General features: G+C 47.1%; 1 protein-coding gene across 6 annotated transcripts in view; it reads left to right on the top strand.

Annotated features, from left to right (window-relative positions):
• Positions 1–385: 385 nt before the first annotated feature.
• Positions 386–19,178, top strand: part of Sestd1 (SEC14 and spectrin domain containing 1) — an 89,082-nt gene continuing 70,289 nt past the window's right edge. For 2 of the 6 annotated variants that reach the window (XM_050120269.1, XM_050120283.1), the window contains exons 1-2: positions 386–616; positions 15,402–15,478. The gene's annotated coding sequence lies outside the window, so the exon portion shown is untranslated. Of the gene's footprint in view, positions 617–749; positions 769–13,199; positions 13,494–15,401; positions 15,479–19,178 lie in introns of those variants that run through there. The other 4 variants (XM_050120266.1, XM_050120293.1, XM_050120274.1 and 1 more) reach the window with 3 other exon arrangements.

A 19,178-nucleotide genomic window follows, 5' to 3' on the forward strand; every position in this document is an offset into this window, starting at 1 on the left:
ATTTGTGAATTTTGGATCATCCAATGGAACGGTCCCCAGAGCCAAACAAAAGTCTCCAATCCCACCCAGCCCTTCCAGCAACCCTTTCCCCTCCAGCGTCCCACCTTGGGTATATAAGGGACCACCGGCATCCCAGCACACAGGGGTCACATTAGACCAAGGGGGACCACGGAGACCACGGGAGGGGGGAGGTGGATGAAACAGGAGGAAACAAGGTGTCAGGGCCACTCCAGCTCCAGCCACACTTCCTGACCCCCGGCCGGGGCTGCTTCCACCACCCACGCGGCCGGGCTCCTCCCGGTGGGGACCACGGGACGTCAATCCCAGGCGCCCCGCCCCCTTCCGTGCCGGGCGGGGTCTCCGCGCCGCCGCCACGGGCGCACGCGAGGTCGCGCGGACGGGGCCTGGCCGCGGGTGCCGGGAGGTGGCCGGGCCACCCGCGCCGCCGCCCCCCAGCCTGACGCACGGAGGGCCGGGCAGCGATTTGCCGCGGGCCCGCCGCCCGGGCCGCTCCGCCCCCGGCCCGCCTCCCTCCCGCCTCGCCCAGCTCTCCGCCCGCCGCGCCGGCGTCCCCGCGTCGTCCCCAGCGCCCGCCAGCCCGGCCCGCGCCAGCCAGGTGAGTGCGGCCGCGCGGGGCGAGGGAGGCGCAGGCCACGCGGGACAGGGACGCGCGTGGCGCGGGCGGAAGGCCGGGCGCGGCCTCCCCCCTCCTTCCATTCCACGCCGCCGGCCGGCCGGTCCGCGCCCGCCGCAGACAAAGCGCCCGAGGTGCGAGCCCCGCGGGCCCTCTCCGCTCCCGCCGCCTCGGCCTCGGCCCGCACCCGTCGCGCCCGCGTCCTGGCGGGGTCCCCGGGCCCCGAATCCAGCAACAGGTTTGAGTGTCAGCCTGGATTCACGGGGTCGTCTCCCCCCGACCCCTGCCTCGCGTGCGGGCATCCCGGGCAAGCCCCTGCGTCTCTGCGTCCCGGCCCGCTCCTTTGTGTGCGCCGGTGGCAGCCGGTGCGGGACGCGGGCTGCAGGGCCCGTGCTCAGGGGTCGCCCGTAGGACTCGGCTTCCTCGGGGCCTGCGGGCGGGCCACTGCCTCCAGCCCTAGAGGGCCACAAAGGGAGGCCCGAGGTACTTGGCCAGGGTGCGGGGACAGTGTCCTCTGGAAGGAAAGAGAGCTGCGGTCTGCCTAGCTCTGGAGGGGATGGTGGGATTCACGCTGTCTGCGGCAGGGGCGTGCAGACACTGACAGCCCCGTGGCTCTCCCAGCTTTGACATCCTCTCACACGTGGCCCTGAGCCAGAGAAGTTGGGAGCGCTGCTGTGGGGATCACTCGGCAGCTGCTGTTTGACAGGTCCTAGCCGTCTTCAGGTTGTGTATGAGTCCAGCATAACCCTCCATATGCCTGCCAGTAGCTTGACAAGCTCTCACATTCAAATTGGCACCCGGGGTACCCCAGGGTGGAAAAATCCATGTGGTTTTCTTTGGTTGGATCAATTTTATTTTCTTAGTGGGATGGATTTACCCCCCCATCCAGGAAGAAATCTCAATAAAGAACAATTTATCTTTGTTTACAAGCCTCGGGTCTCGTCACACCTCGCTGGCTTCATTAGTATGCTATTTTAGTGTAACAATACTAAATAGAAGGAAAATATCTTCCTTTTGCGTTAGGCAATAAAATTCTTTCTTTGTTCTAGAACCAGGAAGCCTTTACACATAATACTTTTTGTGGCTAGAACTTGGTGGCTGCCTTTACTCTGTGACAAACAGCAAAAAAAAAAAAAACTCCAAAGGAATTGCAAAGCATTTACACTTCTCTATTGATTGTTTTTGTATCTCAAATTCCAGGAAATCGGTTTGCTGAATATGTATTCAGACATTCCAGATGAAACCTAACCTTAGCAACTGGCCCTAATCTGCGCGTTTAAAGAGTTTACCCGCATTTCAGCCCCTGTGAATGAGCACTGGACTAGTCCACGGGAGAGAATAGGGTGCAATGGTGGACATAGGAGTCTCAAAATACATGCAGAACATGCAGCAGAAAAGTTGGGTCTACCAGGGTTTCAGTTGATTGACAGGTACCTAAAGGAGGTATTTTATACAGGCTCTCTTACTAATGATGTATCTGAAAAGTTAGAAAAAATTGCGTTTTGATATAACATATTATAATTGCATTTTGATCTTATATATACATATACATATATGTGTGTATGTATGTATTCTATAAGGATTTCCTTAGAACAAACACAGTCTATAAAGTTGATTTTTTTTTTTTAGGGAGTAAGATTATACCCGATTAATCTGGTTTGTACAGTTTCTTTGGAATAGGTTCACGTTATTAAAAACACCACTTGTGTGTAATATCTAACTTCAGAAAACTGTTTTAGCTCATGTAGGCAAACAGGAGTAATCTCTTGGGAAAAGTAGGCCTTTAACTTAGTGAGCTGGTGAGTGTTTGTCAACTGAACTCAAACTAGACTTACCTGGGAAGAGGGAGTCGCAATTAAAAAATTGTTTCTTATCAGATTGGCCTACTATAGGTAAGTCTGGAGCTTTTTCTTGGTTACTGGTTGATGAAAGAAAGCCCAGTTGACAGTGGGCTGGTGGTCTTGGCTTATGTGATAAGAAACCAAACTGAGCAAGTCATGGAAGCAAGCCAGTAAGCAGCGCTCCCCCCATGGCCTCTCCTTCAGGTCCTGTCCTGTATTCCTGCCCTGGCTTCTCCATGATGGACTATAACTTGTGAAGGAAATCCTCTCCTCCCAAGTTGGTTTTGGTTAGTTCCGGTCTCACAGTAACTAAAACCTAATTAGAATAGAAAAGCAGGGTATCTTTTAAGAGAAAGGAGCAGAAACTTAGTTTCTGTGTAGCCTTGAGATATTTTTCATGCCATAAAATTTACCCTTACATTGTACGGTTTTGTAGTGTGTGTATATTAACAGGATTGTGTAATCGTCACACAGTTAAGCAGGCACTACTTTTCCATTTCCATGCCTCTGGATTTGCCTTTTCTGGACATACCATGAACGGAATTATGCATTGTGTGGTCCTCAGTGCCTCTCACGTCGCTTGCCGTCAGTGTTCATATCATAGCATTGCTATTTTTATGGGAGAATAATATTCCATTGTGTGGATATACCGCAGTTGATCGTTTCAACTGATGCACATTTGGGTTGTTTAATACTTCAGTGCATACTCATTCTCAAATATTTTATGAACGTATTTTCATTTCTCTTGGGACTGTACCTCTGTGTGGAACATTTGGTCACATGGCGACAACTGTGTTTTGAAGAACCATTGCAAAGCTTCTATGCATGGGCAGTCTCATCACCAGTGCATGCAGGTTCTACTGTGTATTTATGGTGATGACGCGCAGAGCCTTGCAGTGTGGGCACCTTACCAGCTGAGCTTCACCTCCGTACACGAGGCTCCTGCTTTTTCCACTGGTTATGTTTGTCTTTGTGATGAGTCCTCTCCAGCCTAATGGTTGCCAAGTGGTGCGGGTTTTATTTACATCTCGCCTTTTTGTTTCTCTTGGTATTTGTATAATTTTCTTTGGAGACATGTTTAGAGTTTGTCTTCACGGGTATTTTTATATTTGATTTCTAAGTCATGCTTGAAGGTTGATTTTATGTAGTTTACTGGTAGGTGCAGAAAGATTCTATGATCTGCTTGTTTTCTAAGCCTTACAGTTGGAGACAGGGTCTTAATGTGGACTTGTGGTTTTTGACTTTACTTCCTGCATTCTTTTACTTGGTGAGGCATGCAGAATTATGTTTTGCTTGGTTAATAAATGATAAAGCTGGGGGGAAAAATTAAACCAGACGAAAGGAAGCAAGTATATGAGCATTCTGTTTTGCTACCAGATTTTACCATGCTTCTAAAAAATAGGTAGATTTCTTCCACCCTAATGGAGGGAGGGCATGGTTTCCTTATTTCAGGTGGAGAACCAGGGTCATGGAATGTCTAGCATCTGCTTCTTCGTGCCCACCTGATCCTAGAGCCCTGTGTTCAGGCTCCCAGACAGGTAGCCTCTACATTCAGTGGCTTCTATTTTCCCGTTAATTTATTCCCTCTAAGACTAAAGTGATTGTGCAGTTTTGTGCAAAATATAATTATGTTTCTCTGGGTTAAACTGGAATTAAATTTTGTTTTGGAGGGTGCAGTTTCACTTTGAAGTATTGGTTCTTATTCCAGCTTTTATGCACCCCTAAAAGTTCACACGTGTGAAGAATTCTCAACTGCTTAGAAGCTAGGTAGGGATCATATAGTATTTATTCTTCATGGCAAACTCACTGTGAAGTGTGTTTGATACATAAGCAGGGACTAACATTTGTCAAATAAGCAAGTCTATATTTACTAATTAGGAAAAATGGTATTTTTTTAAAGTATAAGATTTAGAAAATCTGGAATGGATAAAAACTAGAAGTTAATTCTCTCAGTACCATGTCTTACGGAAGTCACGGGTCTGTTTAAGAACATGGTGACTAGCATGCTCGTTTTCCAACTTAGTAGACACACATAGTAGCTGGACCATGGGTGTCTGATGAATGAGCAAAGAGCCTCTCTGAATAAAATAATTAGAGTTTGCTGTACTAACTAGAGCAGCTCTAGGAAAAGAATATTTGGGCTCTGCTTTTAATTTATGTGTTTATTTATCAGACATGGGACATGCCAGTTACAAAAACTGAAAGAATGATGGGGATACAGAGATGATGCTGAGCATCTGTCTCCTTTCCCGTCCCATCTCTTTACCCCTTTACCCCTGCGGGCTCTCCTGCCTCGAGCATCATCTGTCAACACTGTCACTCACATTTCTGTACCTGCTGTATTCTTGCACTTGTGTGTGTGCTTAAACACGTCCACGTGACCACATGCACAGCCATGCATTCACAGGCAGCTCTTCTTGCACAGATGGGATCATCACATCCATGTATCTTTTGCTTTTCATTTGAACACGTCAAGACTGCTGCATCTGTAGTCACAAACGATGAACATGATAATTATGTTCCCTCGCAGTTCGCCCTGCCTGGTTTTGGTGTCCAGATTAAACACTCTCCCTGTTGCTGAGCGCTGGGACAGCTGCAGGTGCCTGTCTGTCCTGTCAGTATGAGTTAGCTAGCTATCACCTGACACCTGTGGGGAGCAGGGTGCTCGGAGAGGACCTTTCTGATGTTCCCATTGTTTTTGGAGTATCAGTTTTCAGCACTTGCTTCCTGTTACACTTTATGAGTTGATGGAGGTAGATGATTAACCAAGGCAGTATATGTAGGGTCAGAGTGGCCTTTCTCACAGAGAATGGTAACGTCAAGTCCTCCGTGCCTGCTGACTGGCTGTGGATCGTAGGTGAGCTTCCTACCCCTCCAGACTCCCACTGTCTTCTCAGAGTTCAATATTTTCTACCCACAGGGTCTGGGAGTCTTAACTGAGATATGGGGTCATATATGAGAGAGCCAAGTAGTTGCCTGTGATAGAAATGAAAAGGACTGGAGATAGAGTTTAGTTGGTAGAGTTTGCGCATAACATGCTTGACGCCCCTGGACTGAGCATACATAACCAGGAGTGGTCGCACATCCTGGAATACCGGTACTTGGGAGGTAGAGGCATAAAGATCAGAAGTTCAGTCCTTGGCAGTAGGGAGAACTTGAGGCTAGCCTGGCATACATGAAACCCTGCCTCATGGGAAGCGAAAAGAGGGGTGAGGGGGTATTAAGATTTATCAATGTTTGATGCCAAGCCTGATGTAGAAAGTTTGATCCCTGAGACCTAGGAGAACCAGTTCCTACTAGTTTTCTGTGACCTCCACAAATCACCAGAGCAGATGTTGCCCCTCACCCCCAAGTCAAAACTGAAGTGAAAAAGAAAAAAAAAAAATCAAACGTTTCCTAGTAATAAACTTCCGCGTGCCTTTCAGTGTAACTTGTTACTGTGGCTGTTATGGTTATGGTTGAGTTTAGTAAGAACACGGAAGGGGATGGAGTGATGGTATTTGGCTGGGGATTTATAAAACTCTTAGGCTCTTTGGGCTTTAATTTTCGCAGCTAGTTCTCTCCAAACACTTGAGTCTTTGGAGGCAGGCTAGTAGGGGAAAGAGTAGAGTGTGCAAGCCTGGGTCAGCCTCACGGTATCTGTTATCTGTGATTTCAGACAAGTGAGCATCGCGTTGGCATTTTAATACTTAAACCTTTTTTTGTTTTAAATCAGTAATTAGTGACAGACATTCAAGTTGCTTGGGTCAGTAAGATGAACTGTAGGTCCAAGTCGGAGGTGTAGTCTATGTCACATTTTCCTTGGACATGTCACCCACATCCTCAAATATGAGGAAGAGAGCTGGTCTCTTCTCCGCCCGTCAGTGCCTAGCCAGGTCGTGTCATTCACGACAGCAGTCCCCTCTGGGGCGGGGATACAGGGAGTTAAGTGTGGAATGTCCTGAAAACTGAAATACTGATGTACAGAAAGCCCATCCAGGGTCGAAGGAGAGACTGAAATACTGATGTACAGAAAGCCCATCCAGGGTCGAAGGAGAGAGACTACTTATTTATTAATGATTTCCATGAATAAAATAGATAGAGGATTGTTAATGTGTCCTAATGTCTGTGCTTAGGAGTGGTCTTTTCCCCCCTAATACTTTGCTTTGCTCATGATGGCTTCACCTACATAATTTATTACTTAGTACTCATTTTATTTTCGGTTTGCTCAGGTAGGGGCTGGGGTGGGTCCTGAGGGGACAGTGGGGTAAGTATATATGTGAGGCCTGGACAGTTGAGGATGTGCAGAAGCTGCAGCTCCTTGGAACGGAGTAGAGAAGATCTGCATTAGAATTCCATCTTCTCTGAACGTGCAGGGTCATTTAGAACGGAACCTACCCTTGTCCGTTGGTTTGTAAAGAGCTATTGATTATATTCTTGAAAGATGGTGATATTGTTTTTCCTTTAATAGGGATTGCTAGAGTGTTTGCTCCTCTTTCAGATTCATTGATTGGATATCTTGGCAAGCTTTGAGTTAGGGATATGCAAAACTAAAAATGGTATTGGAAGATCACAAATGAAATTGATGCCCCAATAATCCCACAAAAGGATTGGGTAACTCTATGAAGGCTTCAGCTACTTAATGGGAGTGGAACTTGCATCGTTTAGAGAGAACTTTTGTCAGGGTGAGCTCAGATTGCATCATGCAGACTTCCATTTACATTGAGTGAAGTGTCGTGGTCGTCCTCATTGTCCTCTTCATTGTGGTAATGATCATGTGTTGTTGTTGTTGTTGTTGTTGTTCTTCTTCTTCTTCTTCTTCTTCTTCTTCTTCTTCTTCTTCTTCTTCTTCTTCTCTTTCTCCTCCTCCTCCTTCTTCTTCTACAACAAAAACACATTGGAACTAAGGGTAGGAGTTAGACAAGGTAGATCTTATCTTCATAGAGATTATCATTTAATTGGTAGACAAGGAATGAAGATGCTAAGTTCAAGGACAGGTCTGTCTGCTCTTTGTCTGCTCTTTGTAAATTCCACGTGTTGAGTTGGGCTTTGGTAAAGAGTCACAGTCTCCTGGGAACACTGACAGGAACAGTGCCACCTTTTGAAGACGTGACTGTGTGTCTATGGTTATCTCAGAGGTTGCTGTGCTTTATATAATGAGGTAAGTCTCTTTCAAGAATTGTTCTGTGTTGACTGGGTGTCCAAACTCTTTGACTGGCTCTGAAAACCAAAGCCGGATCTGAAACCCACCCTGGGGTGGCCCAGTAGGTCTTAATGCTGGACAACTTCTAGCCTTTGTCTCAGCAAACAGGGTTTCTCTGTAGCTTTGGAGCCTGTCCTGTCCTGGAACTCACAGAGATCTGCCTGTCTCTGCCACCGAAGTGTTGGATTAAAGGCGTGCGCCACCATTGCCCGACCAGCATTCTTACATCCTTAGTCCATTGCAGAGCAGAATGTGGTATAAATACATACACAGGAAGTCCATGGAGGATGACAGGAAGGCAGACAGACTCATAGAGCGGGGACCAGATGTGGTGAATAGGTTTTGTTCCGTGGGCCATGGTGGAGGCAGCAGCTGGATCTCGTGGGCAAGCTGCTGTGGTCCCACCCTGCTTGCTGTCATGGGTGGGAGTCCTGGCGGCATGAGTGTTGGTACTTGCTGTCCCTGGTGTAGGTAAGATACACAGCATGCTAAAAAACACAATAGGTGGGTGGCTTTTAAGTTTAGATTTTTCAGGGAGAGAGGCCAGTTTGACGAAGAAGCTGACAGTATGCTGGACTGGCAAGCAGCCCCACCCAGCTAGGATCCAAGTACATTTAAGGAGAAGTGGTGTTGGTGGGGAAAGTCTCAGTAGACAGTGGAGGAAAATTAATTTCTGAATTTTGATTTCCAATTTCTCCCACTTGCTACATTATTTTCACAGTTGATCTTAGTCCAAGAGCTTTTTATTATAAAAAGCTAGTTGTGATGTAAATGGGTAGTGCATGCATTCATTGCAGTTTATAAGAGGCAAGCAGACACGTGTAGAAGGCCGACTTTTAGTCTCCTTCCTTGAACCCTTTCCTCTGGGAAGCGGCCAGGCTGAGGATCATGGGCCCTCCTGAAAGCACTCGTTTTCTACATGTGGGCTTTCTTACCCCTTTGACGTCGAAGACACCGCAGTCCCTGTGCCCACACTGTCTGAACCTTGACTTCTGTTTGTCTCATGCCAGTACATGAAGAGCTTTGTTCTCCCCTGCCCAAACTCTCCTCTTACCTCCCTCTGAAGATGACATTAAACTCCTAATCCCCCATGCCTTTGCCCCTGAGGATTGAGGGTGTGAGCACGTGGATTACTGTTTGTTTGTTTGTTTGTTTTTTGAGACAGGTCTTGCCATGTTGCCCAGGCTGCCTTTGAGCTACACTGGGTCCTCCCTTGGTTGTTTCTTCTCTCTCCTCCTCCTCTTCTTCCTCTTCCTCCTCCTCCTCCTCCTTTTTCTGTGTGTGTATTAGAGAGAGAGAGAGAGAGAGAGAGAGAGAGAGAGAGAGAGAGAGAGAGAGATTATGTTTGGTGCTGGGGATCAAACTCAGCACCTCCTGCAAGACAAGTGTATGCCTTGCCTCATGTGAGTCAGTGCTCCAACCCTGAGCTTCTCCCAGCCCCTTGTTCTGGAATGGTTTTAGATGTATTATCCAAGGGATTCCTCTCATGCCCCTTACCTGGTTTTAGTTTCCCCTGACTTTTTTTTTTTTAGAATGGAAGATAGTCAAAACCAAAACCACACTGGCATGAAACTGGTGACTAAAGGCCAGGCTTTATTTGGCCGTCACTGGTTTCTAACTGTCCCTCTTATGTTCCAGGGTAGAATACTAGACTGCATTATGCTTTTCTCTCAGCTCAGCTTGTGTACTTGGATGACCCTAGGAGTTTTGAGAAGTGCCAGTGAAATATTCTATTAGAATATCCCAGAACAGCCCTGAATTTGTGTGTGTGTGTGTGTGTGAGAGAGAGAGAGAGAGAGAGAGAGGGGGAGAGAGAGAGAGAGAGAGAGAGAGAGAGAGAGAGAGAGAGAGAGAGAGAGANTGTGTGTGTGTGTGTGTGTGAGAGAGAGAGAGAGAGAGAGAGAGGGGGAGAGAGAGAGAGAGAGAGAGAGAGAGAGAGAGAGAGAGACAGAGAGAGAGACCTTCCTCGTGCTCACAGCAGTGCTATGGCTATATGTCCTTAACAAATCTTGGTATTTCTGTAGTTAAGCCTGCCACTAATTCTATATAACCCTACCTTACAACAGACACTTGGGTGCTCTAGTAAGCTATGGTGATTAAGACTGGGTTTTGGAGCTTGATCAGCTCTGTCCAGACCCTAGCGCTGCCCCACAATGTGATCTTGGGTTTCTTTCCCCTGACACCCACCTTTAAGAGCAGTGGGAGGACTGAATGAGGAACTGTGTGAGATGCCTTGGGAAGCATCTGGTGTGACTCTGATGCTACATGCATGCTGATCATTATTAAAACGTTACTGTTTGGTTGTTAGAATATACTGTAGTCGTTCACTTTTTGTTCTTTCACAGATGATGGAGAGGGAAGGTGCGTGTCTGAGCAGTCCTAGGAACTGGGTCTTGGGTCTCTAGTACCTTAGGAGGTTCCTTAAAGGACCAGAATGAAGATTGGCATCCAAAGGGGATTGTTAGGGTACTTTACAGGATGCAGTCTGGGCAGCCACGGCTGTCTCATCGTTACTCAGTGCGTGACACCGGGTGACTAACAGTCCCATTCTAGTGCTCAGAGCCTAAAGGGTTCCCGGGTAGAGACCTGCTGGTCTGCAGCCTGTGTGGGAATCCCAAAGAAGTTGATTCCGACACGCGGGAGGAGAGCACAGGAACAGGACAGGTGACCCTGCCGTTGAGAGTGCGAACGCACAGGCAAAAAGGAGTTCCTCGTGTCCTTCCACGTGTGCTGCCACGGCCTAGAGTTGGGTTGGGTCTTCTGGCTTCGTATAATCTGGCTAAGAAAAGTCCTTACAGCATTGTCGCGGTGACTTGTGTCATGGTTGATTCTGGATATAGTCAAGTAGACAACCAAGGTTAGCCATTGCGAGATTCTTGGTACTTGCAGTTCTGATCTTTGGAGATGTTGCTGAGTTTTCCCTCCATGGAGGAAGTTTGCATATTGACCAAGGATAACTGAGAAGAGCGCTGTTTCCAGTGTTAATTTCGAAACCATATTATTTGATCTTTGTCTAGCCATTGGTAATTTTAACATCTCTTCCAAGTGAGGTACTTAAAAGTACTTAAAAGCAAATAGTATTTGCTTATGTTTATAATTCTCGCACTTGAGAGGCAGAGGCAGGAGAATTGCCAGTGAGTTCAAGGGATGCCAGAGAAGCCGACTGAGTTACTAGTTGTGGGCTATGTAGTGAGACCCTGTCTCAGACAAACAAGCCACCAAGCAAGCAAAAGCTTTGGTTTGGATGTTGCCTGTTCAGAACTCATTTGTTCTCCGTTAGTTGGAAGTGTGGAGCACTGCTGAGGTGAGTAATAGCTGGGGAAAGACTAAAATACTGTGGTTGCAGGGCAGACCAGCTGAGCATGGGAATTCCAGATGCTGACCTCCTGAACCGACCGGCTTGGTGACTTGGAATGCTTCGAGTTTTAGGAGTGGTTCTGCTGCCTTGTAGCTTTGTAATTGACCAAGAAGGAAGCTGCCAAGAGAGGGCTGGAAGCACAGTTGGTGGTTACATAAAGCTCAAAACACATCAGCCTGACATAATTTATAACATGCAGATCTATTTTGCATAATAATCAGGCATGAAACAAAAGCTGTTTGCATATGTAACCGTGATTAGCAGGAACAGCAACTTGTAGAAGTTTTCCTTCTCAGTCATGTTCTCCAGCCTGCCTGACCACTGCCAGCCAGCAGTGTCTGATATTCTACTGTTGAGTAGCATCTTCACTAATCTGCCCTCCGCCCCGCCTCGTTCCGTTGCCTTCCTCCCCTCCTTCCTATTGCTTAAAAACAAGAGCAGACAGAACCTGCTCTCCCCTTGTGTTTCCTTCTTCAGCTCTTCAGCCCTAGACCTTGGGGGCAGAGCTTGGCTCTAACAGATCCGCCAAAGGCCCATGTGTTGTGTGAGAGAAGCACCACTTGTGCTCACAAGTGCTGGTGCTCGGGCACCGCCTGCAGTGCTAACCACAGAACGGGATTTCTCCTGATGAGCTGGCAGGTGGGCTGGTTAGTCCTCAGCTGGCTGGAGTTGGCATGACCAGTCCTTTGCTGTCTCTGCCTTTGCCTCTTGTGTTGGAGAGTCTGTGAGGTAAGCCTAGCACATTATGTGTGCTCCTCCTTACTCCTCACAGGATGGACACTCCGGCACACAGGAACACATTCTCAGCACTCAGAGGCAATAGCACAGGTACAGACGTGGCTGCTGTGCTGAGGAGGGAAAGGGATGGCAGACCAGGAGGGGAGTAAGCACCTCAGTGGAATCTCGGACTGTTCTGAAACCCAGCGGCTCAGCCGAACGAAACGCCCGTTGCCTTCTTCAGGCTCTGCTGGATCCGAAGTCAGAATTTTTCTTAGTTGCCTTAAAATGCAGTCCAGTGTCATCATGTAAGTCTTTTTGTCTTAATTTGAGAAGACAGACTCCAGCCTCCTGGGGACTGGCGATCCCATCTACGCGGATGCCCTGGAGCACTCAGGGACAGGAGGAGACAAACACAGCTTTTACAAATGTTGGTGGGGGCTTGGGTTGTCTTTGTATGAGCCCACGGGATGTCTTCTCCCCGTGGGAAAGGTGGCAAAGCCCCTTCAGGATCTGGGTTTGTAGCAAGAAGGAAGCTACGATCAATGCTTTGTGAGTTAGGAAATATTAGAACTGCCGGGATAGAGACGGGGCTGGAGGGTGCGACAGACCCTGGGGCTCTGAGCTAAGCTGCACTTGGATTCCGCTCTGCACAGTTGTTACGGCGTCCTTTGAGTGAGCCTGTTTCTGTACCTTGGGACTATTCATGCTCGTGGTTCCTCATATCTCAGTATGAGTCATCTAAGCAGATAGCGTGTTTTTTTTTTCCTCAGACTTCCTTGAGATCAGATATTTTAGAAAAAAGAACACTGGTAGGAGAGAAACTTTATAATTTACATCTGCTCTTGTCTGTCCAGACTGTTTATACCTAGTTTGTTTGTTCAGGCTATATTCTGGGTGTGCTATGAGCAAAACAGGTTTATTTTGGATACTTCTAAAGGTAGGGAAGTCCGAGATAAAGGCAGTAAGTGTTAGGTTTGGTGTCTGACGTGATTTGTAGATGGCCATCTTCTTGTCATGGCTTTGCCTGGAGGAAGGCAGCAAGGGGCTTTTTGGGATCTCTGTTGTTTTTGTGACACAGGCCTTACACACACTAGGCCAGTCGCCCTAATCTGAACTGTACCCTTGGCCCTCTTTGCATTTTAAAACAGGAGATAGTGTCTGCAAGTCCCCTAGGCTGGCCTTGAGCTCGCTTTGCTGTCCAGGAAGGCGTTAAGCTTGAGGTCTTCCTGTCTTTGCTTCCTCTGTGGCTGGCCGTAGGTCACATGGTTTGGAAGTCTCTCTCAGGAGGGTACTAGTCCTGTCCTCGCGACCTAGTCACCTACAAGGGGCCCATTGCCCAAGACCTCACTCTGAGGGTTAGGACTTTGAAGGGACAAAGCATTCTATTTATAGCACATCTGTTGTGCACTGCAGGTGCTCTGGTGACATTTGCGTGCTGAGCAAAGGCTGATGGGGGAAGCATTGGAAACACCCCTGGGCATCTTCATGACTGTATCACGTGATCAGTGATTCAAGTAACAGAAGACCCTAAATGGCAGTGCTGAGGATTGAACTAGGGCCTTGTGCATGAGAATGTCTTCTGCCTCTTAATGGCTCTCCTAACAACACAACCTGACTTAAAGCCCTCACCTTACCCTGTTCAGTTACAAACATCGCCTACTAACCAGCAACAAACGTGTACCAGTGGAATCTGCTAACGGGGCCCAGTTTTTACATCATATAAGCTCAGAGTTGGATCAAGGCCGACCATGGTTCCCAGTGAGTTCACCTTTACCCCTTTCCTTTGGCCATGTCTTCCTGAGAATTATTTAAAAGCTGCTCCTTGTTTTTGAAACGGCTGTAAATGTCTTTGCCTTTCATCTTTGTTCCTGATTTCTAGCTTGGTCCCACTGTGTGTGTGCATCCAGGCTGGTTTTAGTTGATGTTTAGGGAGGCCTGCTCTGTTGCCCCGGGGCCATCTTGGGGTGTGGTCCATGGACACTTTACAAGTGTCCACAGAAAGGTGCAGTCTGCTATTTGATACACTGTTCCATAAATGTTGACTAGAAATTGATGGTTAATCTGAGGCTGTTGGATTCTATGTTGCTGATTTTATATTTTATGAACTTTTGAGGGGCCCAGGGCAGGGTGACAGACGGTGGTAGAGAGGAGAAGGAGTGAGGGGGAAGCAGTGGGGTGTCTGAGGGGAGGAATAAAGGGAGGGAGGCTGAGTGTTGGGTTTCTAGCTGTACCTGTGGGTTACCTGCTTTGTGTTTTCCGGCGTTGCTGTTTGTTGGACACACTCAGGTGCTGTATCTTGATGGATTAGCCTTCATTATGTAATGTGCTTCTCTGTCTGATATTTTCATTGCTTCAAAGTTTATGTATTATTAGAGGTCATTCAATGTTCCTTTGGCTACTAGTTACGTGATTAATCATTTTACATTCTTTTCCTTTCAGCCTGCTTCTGTGGTGAGCTTAAGTTGGGGTAGGTGGTGTGTGCTATAATCTGGTTTATTCAGGAGGCTGAGGCAGAATCCTAAGTTTGAGGTGTTGTGTGAGCTACAGAGTAAGTTCAAGGCCAGCTTAGATCTTATTAGTTAGATCTCAAACTAATAAGAAGAAAGAATTGAGGCCTGCCTATAGGTCAGTGATAGCGTGGTTGCCTAGTGTGCATGAGGCCCTGAATTCAATCCCCAGTACGACGAATAGTTTGTTACACACGTTGTAGGCAGCTTGTAGTTGGGTCATGCATGCTTCTTGCACTATTCTGTTGTCTCTCAATATACTTGGATTATTTGCACTTACTGTGTTTGCTGTTAGGGCTGAAGTGTGTATTTTTTGTTTGTTTTGTTTTCTGTTTCTAGCTGGTCAGATTGCATCTGCAGTCAGGAATCAGAGGGCTGAAGGCTTGGCAACTCAGTTCATGTCTTTTCATTCAGGCCTGGACCCAGCCCATGGGAGGGCGATGCCCACATTTAAGGGTGTGCTTTCTACCTCAGTAAACCCAGTCTAGAACTTTCCCTCATGGACACTCTGAGAGCTTTGTCTCTCAGGTCATTCTGGATGTTGTCAGAGTTCGTTACTTGTCACCATCTTACCAGTGTGGTGTTACCAGTGTGGTGAGATACGGAAGCCTTGCCTCCTGCGTCCCTCTCAGTCTTTGGTTTCTTCTGGCAGATCACCTTAGGGGAAGAAAGATCCACTCATGCCATAGGTTCATATTTCCAGTCCATTGTGGCAGGCAGCGCTTGGAGGAGTTCCAGACAGCAAGGGCATCCCTCAGCCTGGCTATCCCTTCATATCTGGGGACCAGGAGACAGAGGCAAGAACTGGAGGTGGGATTAGTGTTTACTTCCACCAGAGAGGTCCTGCCTCCTAACAGTGGTGCAGAACCCTCCCCCACCAGTAGCACGTCATGCTTTCAATGTTTTCCATATGTAAACCTTTCTGCTTTAATTGTCAAGCACAAGGACAAGAAAAGTGTATTCACCAATAGTTTGGTTTTGTTTTCCTCATAAGGTACGGTTCCCTCTTTTGTTAACACAGTTTCTTTTAAACCATGTCTGTTGTTGACAGTTCTTTTCAGCATCCCTTCAACTCTGAATCTATTTTTTTCCCTTGAGCTCAGCGTATTTTTGTTGAGTGTAGGCTTTTGGGTTGACAACCTATTTTTTTTTCCTTCAGCATTTGAAAAATATTCTGCCTACCGTGGTGTCTGAAGAGAGGCCTGCTGCCATTTGAATTGTTTTTCAGAACACCGGGTAAGATCCCATTTTTCACTGAATGCATTCCTTGTTCTTGGTTTTCAGAAGATTTGTTATGCTGTAGCGTGAGGCAGAGGTTTTGGGTTCTGTCTTCTTTAGGTTTCCCTTAACTTCTTGAACCCAGGCATGTGTATCTATCTCTTGCCAAATCAAAAGCATCCTGATTTCTCCTAGTATGTTTTTATCACCACCTCCCTCTCCCCGACTTCTGGGACCAGGCGGACGAGGGAGATTTTTCGTTTTGGCGTCTTGAATCCTCGGAGATGGGTTCTCTTGCTTTCTCCCAGTTAGAGCTGTATGCAGTGTGCTCGTATCTCACTGGGCTGTCTCTCCTGCCCCAGAGTCACCACGCTGAACCACGAGCCAGCCCTGGTCCTCAGCTGCTTCCTTCCCGTGCGGTCATTTACTTCTCTCCCTCCCTCATCGGCGCCCTCTTGTTTTTAAACAAGGTATTACTAGTTAGGCTGTTTAACTTGCTGTGTCTCCCAGTTGTCCTCAAGCTCCTGATCCTCCTCAGCCTCCAGGATTCTTGGATTACAGGCACATAGGTGTGTGCCACTGTGTCCCGCTCCCCTTCCGGTTCTTTGTAGCCTTTGCTTCTTTGTTAAGATTCTCCTTGTTAGCGGGCAGTGGTGGCGCACGCCTTTAATCCCAGCACTTGGGAGGGAGGCAGAGGCAGGTGGATCTCTGTGGGTTCGAGGCCAGCCTGGTCTACAAGAGCTAGTTCCATTCTCTGTTTTTTTGTTAAGATTTTCTTTTTGAAACTTTTTTTTTTCATTTGTTTTAAGCCATGTTAAAGATTGATTGTTGGAGTTTTGTTTGTTTTTTGAGACCAGGGTGTTTTAGTTAGGATTTCGATTGCTGTGAAGATGACCATGACCATGGCAATTCCGATAAAGGAAAAACATTTAAGTGGGCTGGCTTACATTTTCAAAGGTTTAGTCCATTATCATCACGGTGCGACATGGTGACTTGCAGGCAGACATGGTGCTGGAGAAGTAGCTGAGTGTCCTACATTTTGGTTTGTAGGTAACAGGAAATGCTCTGTTTTACTGGGAGTAGCTTGAGCATAGGAGACTGATAAATTCTTTCTTAGACTAACCTTTCCGCCGACGCAAATAATCCCAACCAAACTAAATTAGACTGAATTAAAAGATGCTCATGTTTAATGGAGTGCTCCCAGGTGGCCCCCAGAAAGCATGGAGAGGGGAAGAGAGAGAAGGAGACCACGTGAAACCCAGAGACCATGTGTTCATTCTCTGGTGGGGGGCAGTTTAAATAGCCTGTGGGAGTGGTCTTGACCTTCCCTGGAGAAGGGGTTACTGTTTGCTGGCTTTCTTGACCCTCCCTGGGGAGGGGTCACTTTCTCGGAGGTGGAGTTTGGACTGAGGCAATTACCAGGGGAGGAAGCTTATGCCAGGATCTGGGATGAAGCCCCCGAGCCAAACAATCCAGACTTTTTGTATAAAGGGGTGCCAGGGAGCTGAGGTGACGCTTCTGACCAAACAGAGACCTCAAAGGCCACCCCACAGTGATGTACTTCCTTCAACAAGGCCACACCTACTCTCATAAACCCACACTTCCTAGTAGTGCCTCTCCCTTTGGAGGCTATTTTCTTTCAAACCCTCACAAGGTCTCCCTGTGTAGCCTGGATCCCGGTGACCTCTTTCCCTCAGACTTCCAGTTACTGACACCACAGTTGTGTCCCATCATGCCCAGCACTCAGGCTGCATTAGAGTCTGATGGGATTCTGATGTGGTCCTCACGTGGATTCCGCCTATACATAAGGGTGGAGCTAGTGGGATGTGGGAAAGATGAGACTCTTGGATCTTTGTGGCCTTCTGTGATATCACCCTGCAGTTGGGGTGAGGCCGAGTGCAGTATTTTTTGTCCTATTTGGCTGGGAATAGCATAATTATTGTCTAGAAGATTGTTACCCTGCTTACCTTGCCTTCCCTGTCTGTGACCACAGGCTTCAGCTGTGTTTGTAACCCTTCTTTTGGTGTTTTCAGGTTGGTAGCCTTTCACCTTTGAGTCTGAGATGCAGTGAAGGGAGCAGGAACTCTATAGAACTCAGATCGTTCTTTGTCTCATGGTCCCCAGACAGACTCTTGCCTGTCCCTTTCACTGACTCCTATGCTTGTTTTGGTTTAGTTGTTCCCGGAACGAGGAATAGGAAAAAATATTTCCATACTGTCTTGGGAGGAGCACCGTGCCACTTCTTTTAAACACCCATGCAGTGACACTTTCTTTGCATGTAGACGAAATCTGTCTGTCAGAGTTTCTTAGCCTGACGTTCGTCTTGACAGTATACTTCAGAGTCTCTGACAACATCACACTGAGGGTCTAGCTTGTTGAGTATTGGATTTAAACACTGGAATACAAGATAAAGATTGGCATTTGATTGAATGACAGTTTTTGTTTTAATAAAGTATTAGTGCCAAATGGCCAGTAATTTTGAATACATTTTAGTCAGCTCTAGAGCCTTGGATTACTTCCTGTGCCTGGGCTCAAACCCTAGGATTCTGGTTCATTTGGTGTAGATGGTGCTGGGCTTTGACAGTTGTTGGAAACTCCCTCTGTAACTCTGATGTAGAGACTGGCTAAAATATAAGTGAACACCTGTGGCTTGTGCGGCTCAAAACTTTCTGTCTTGGAATGCTTCCACTTACAGCCTTAAATTTTCTTTTAAAGTTTTTGCCTTAAACATTTTTGCCTTGGACATTCTATTGTGCTTTGTTGTGGTCAGTATTGTCAGGTTGATGGAATGTAGACTTGCCAGGGAGACAGGCTTCTGAACAAGCCTGTAGGGGTTGTCTTGATGATGTAAGTGGAGGCGGGAAGCACTGCCCCTTGTGGGTGACAGCATTCCCTGACCTAGATCCTTGAGAGTGGAGACAGGAAGCTGAGCAGCAGTGCACATTGACCCCATGCTGTTCGCAGTTGGGACATCAGAGTGAGCAGCTGCTTCCAGCTCTGCCCCTTGACTGTCCCGCCATGATGTCATACCTCGAGCTGTGAGCTAAAATAAACTCTGTCTTTGTTAGGGCTCTTGGATCAGAGTATTTTTAGCCAGAAAGAGGCAAGGAAACCAAGACACACATCCTGCCAATGGCATACTTACCTTGTAGAAGCATTATATGAAATAGGGTTTGCTTTGCAAAGAGAACAGCGGTTTGTGAAATCAGATATCCATTAGTTTCTCTTGCTCCTGTGGCAAAATACCTTTCATAGACCACTTACGGAGGGCGTGGGGCATGGGGTGGGAGTGTGTGGTAGGATTACAAGTGTGGCTTACAGTTGCAGGGTCCAGCTGTCATGGTGGGGAGGCCAGGCTGCTTTTGTTCAGGTGCGAGGACAGAATGCTGCTGCCTAGCCCACTTGCCCTCTGCATGCCGTCCAGGACCTGTTTGCATTTGGGTGAGATTTCCCTCTCCATTTAACCTGATCTAAGCTTTTCCATATAGACATGCCCAGAGATTTGCTTCCATAGTGATTCTAAATTCCATCGAGTGGCCAGTCAGTATTATACCCATCGTGATGTTTTTACACAACTCAAAAATGATAAAATACTATACTAATTTTTTTAAAGATTTGTTTCAATTCTTTTGAGTTTTTCAAAAGGTACGTATAGGAGCAGAGAGCAGATACTATAAAGTTCTATATATTATTTAATGAAATCTACTACCTTTTTGTT

Source organism: Alexandromys fortis, unplaced genomic scaffold (assembly GCF_014885135.2).
Source record: "Alexandromys fortis isolate MF-2015 unplaced genomic scaffold, M_Fortis_MF-2015_v1.1 scaffold_8_1_9099942, whole genome shotgun sequence".
Classification (NCBI taxonomy): Eukaryota; Metazoa; Chordata; class Mammalia; order Rodentia; family Cricetidae; genus Alexandromys; species Alexandromys fortis.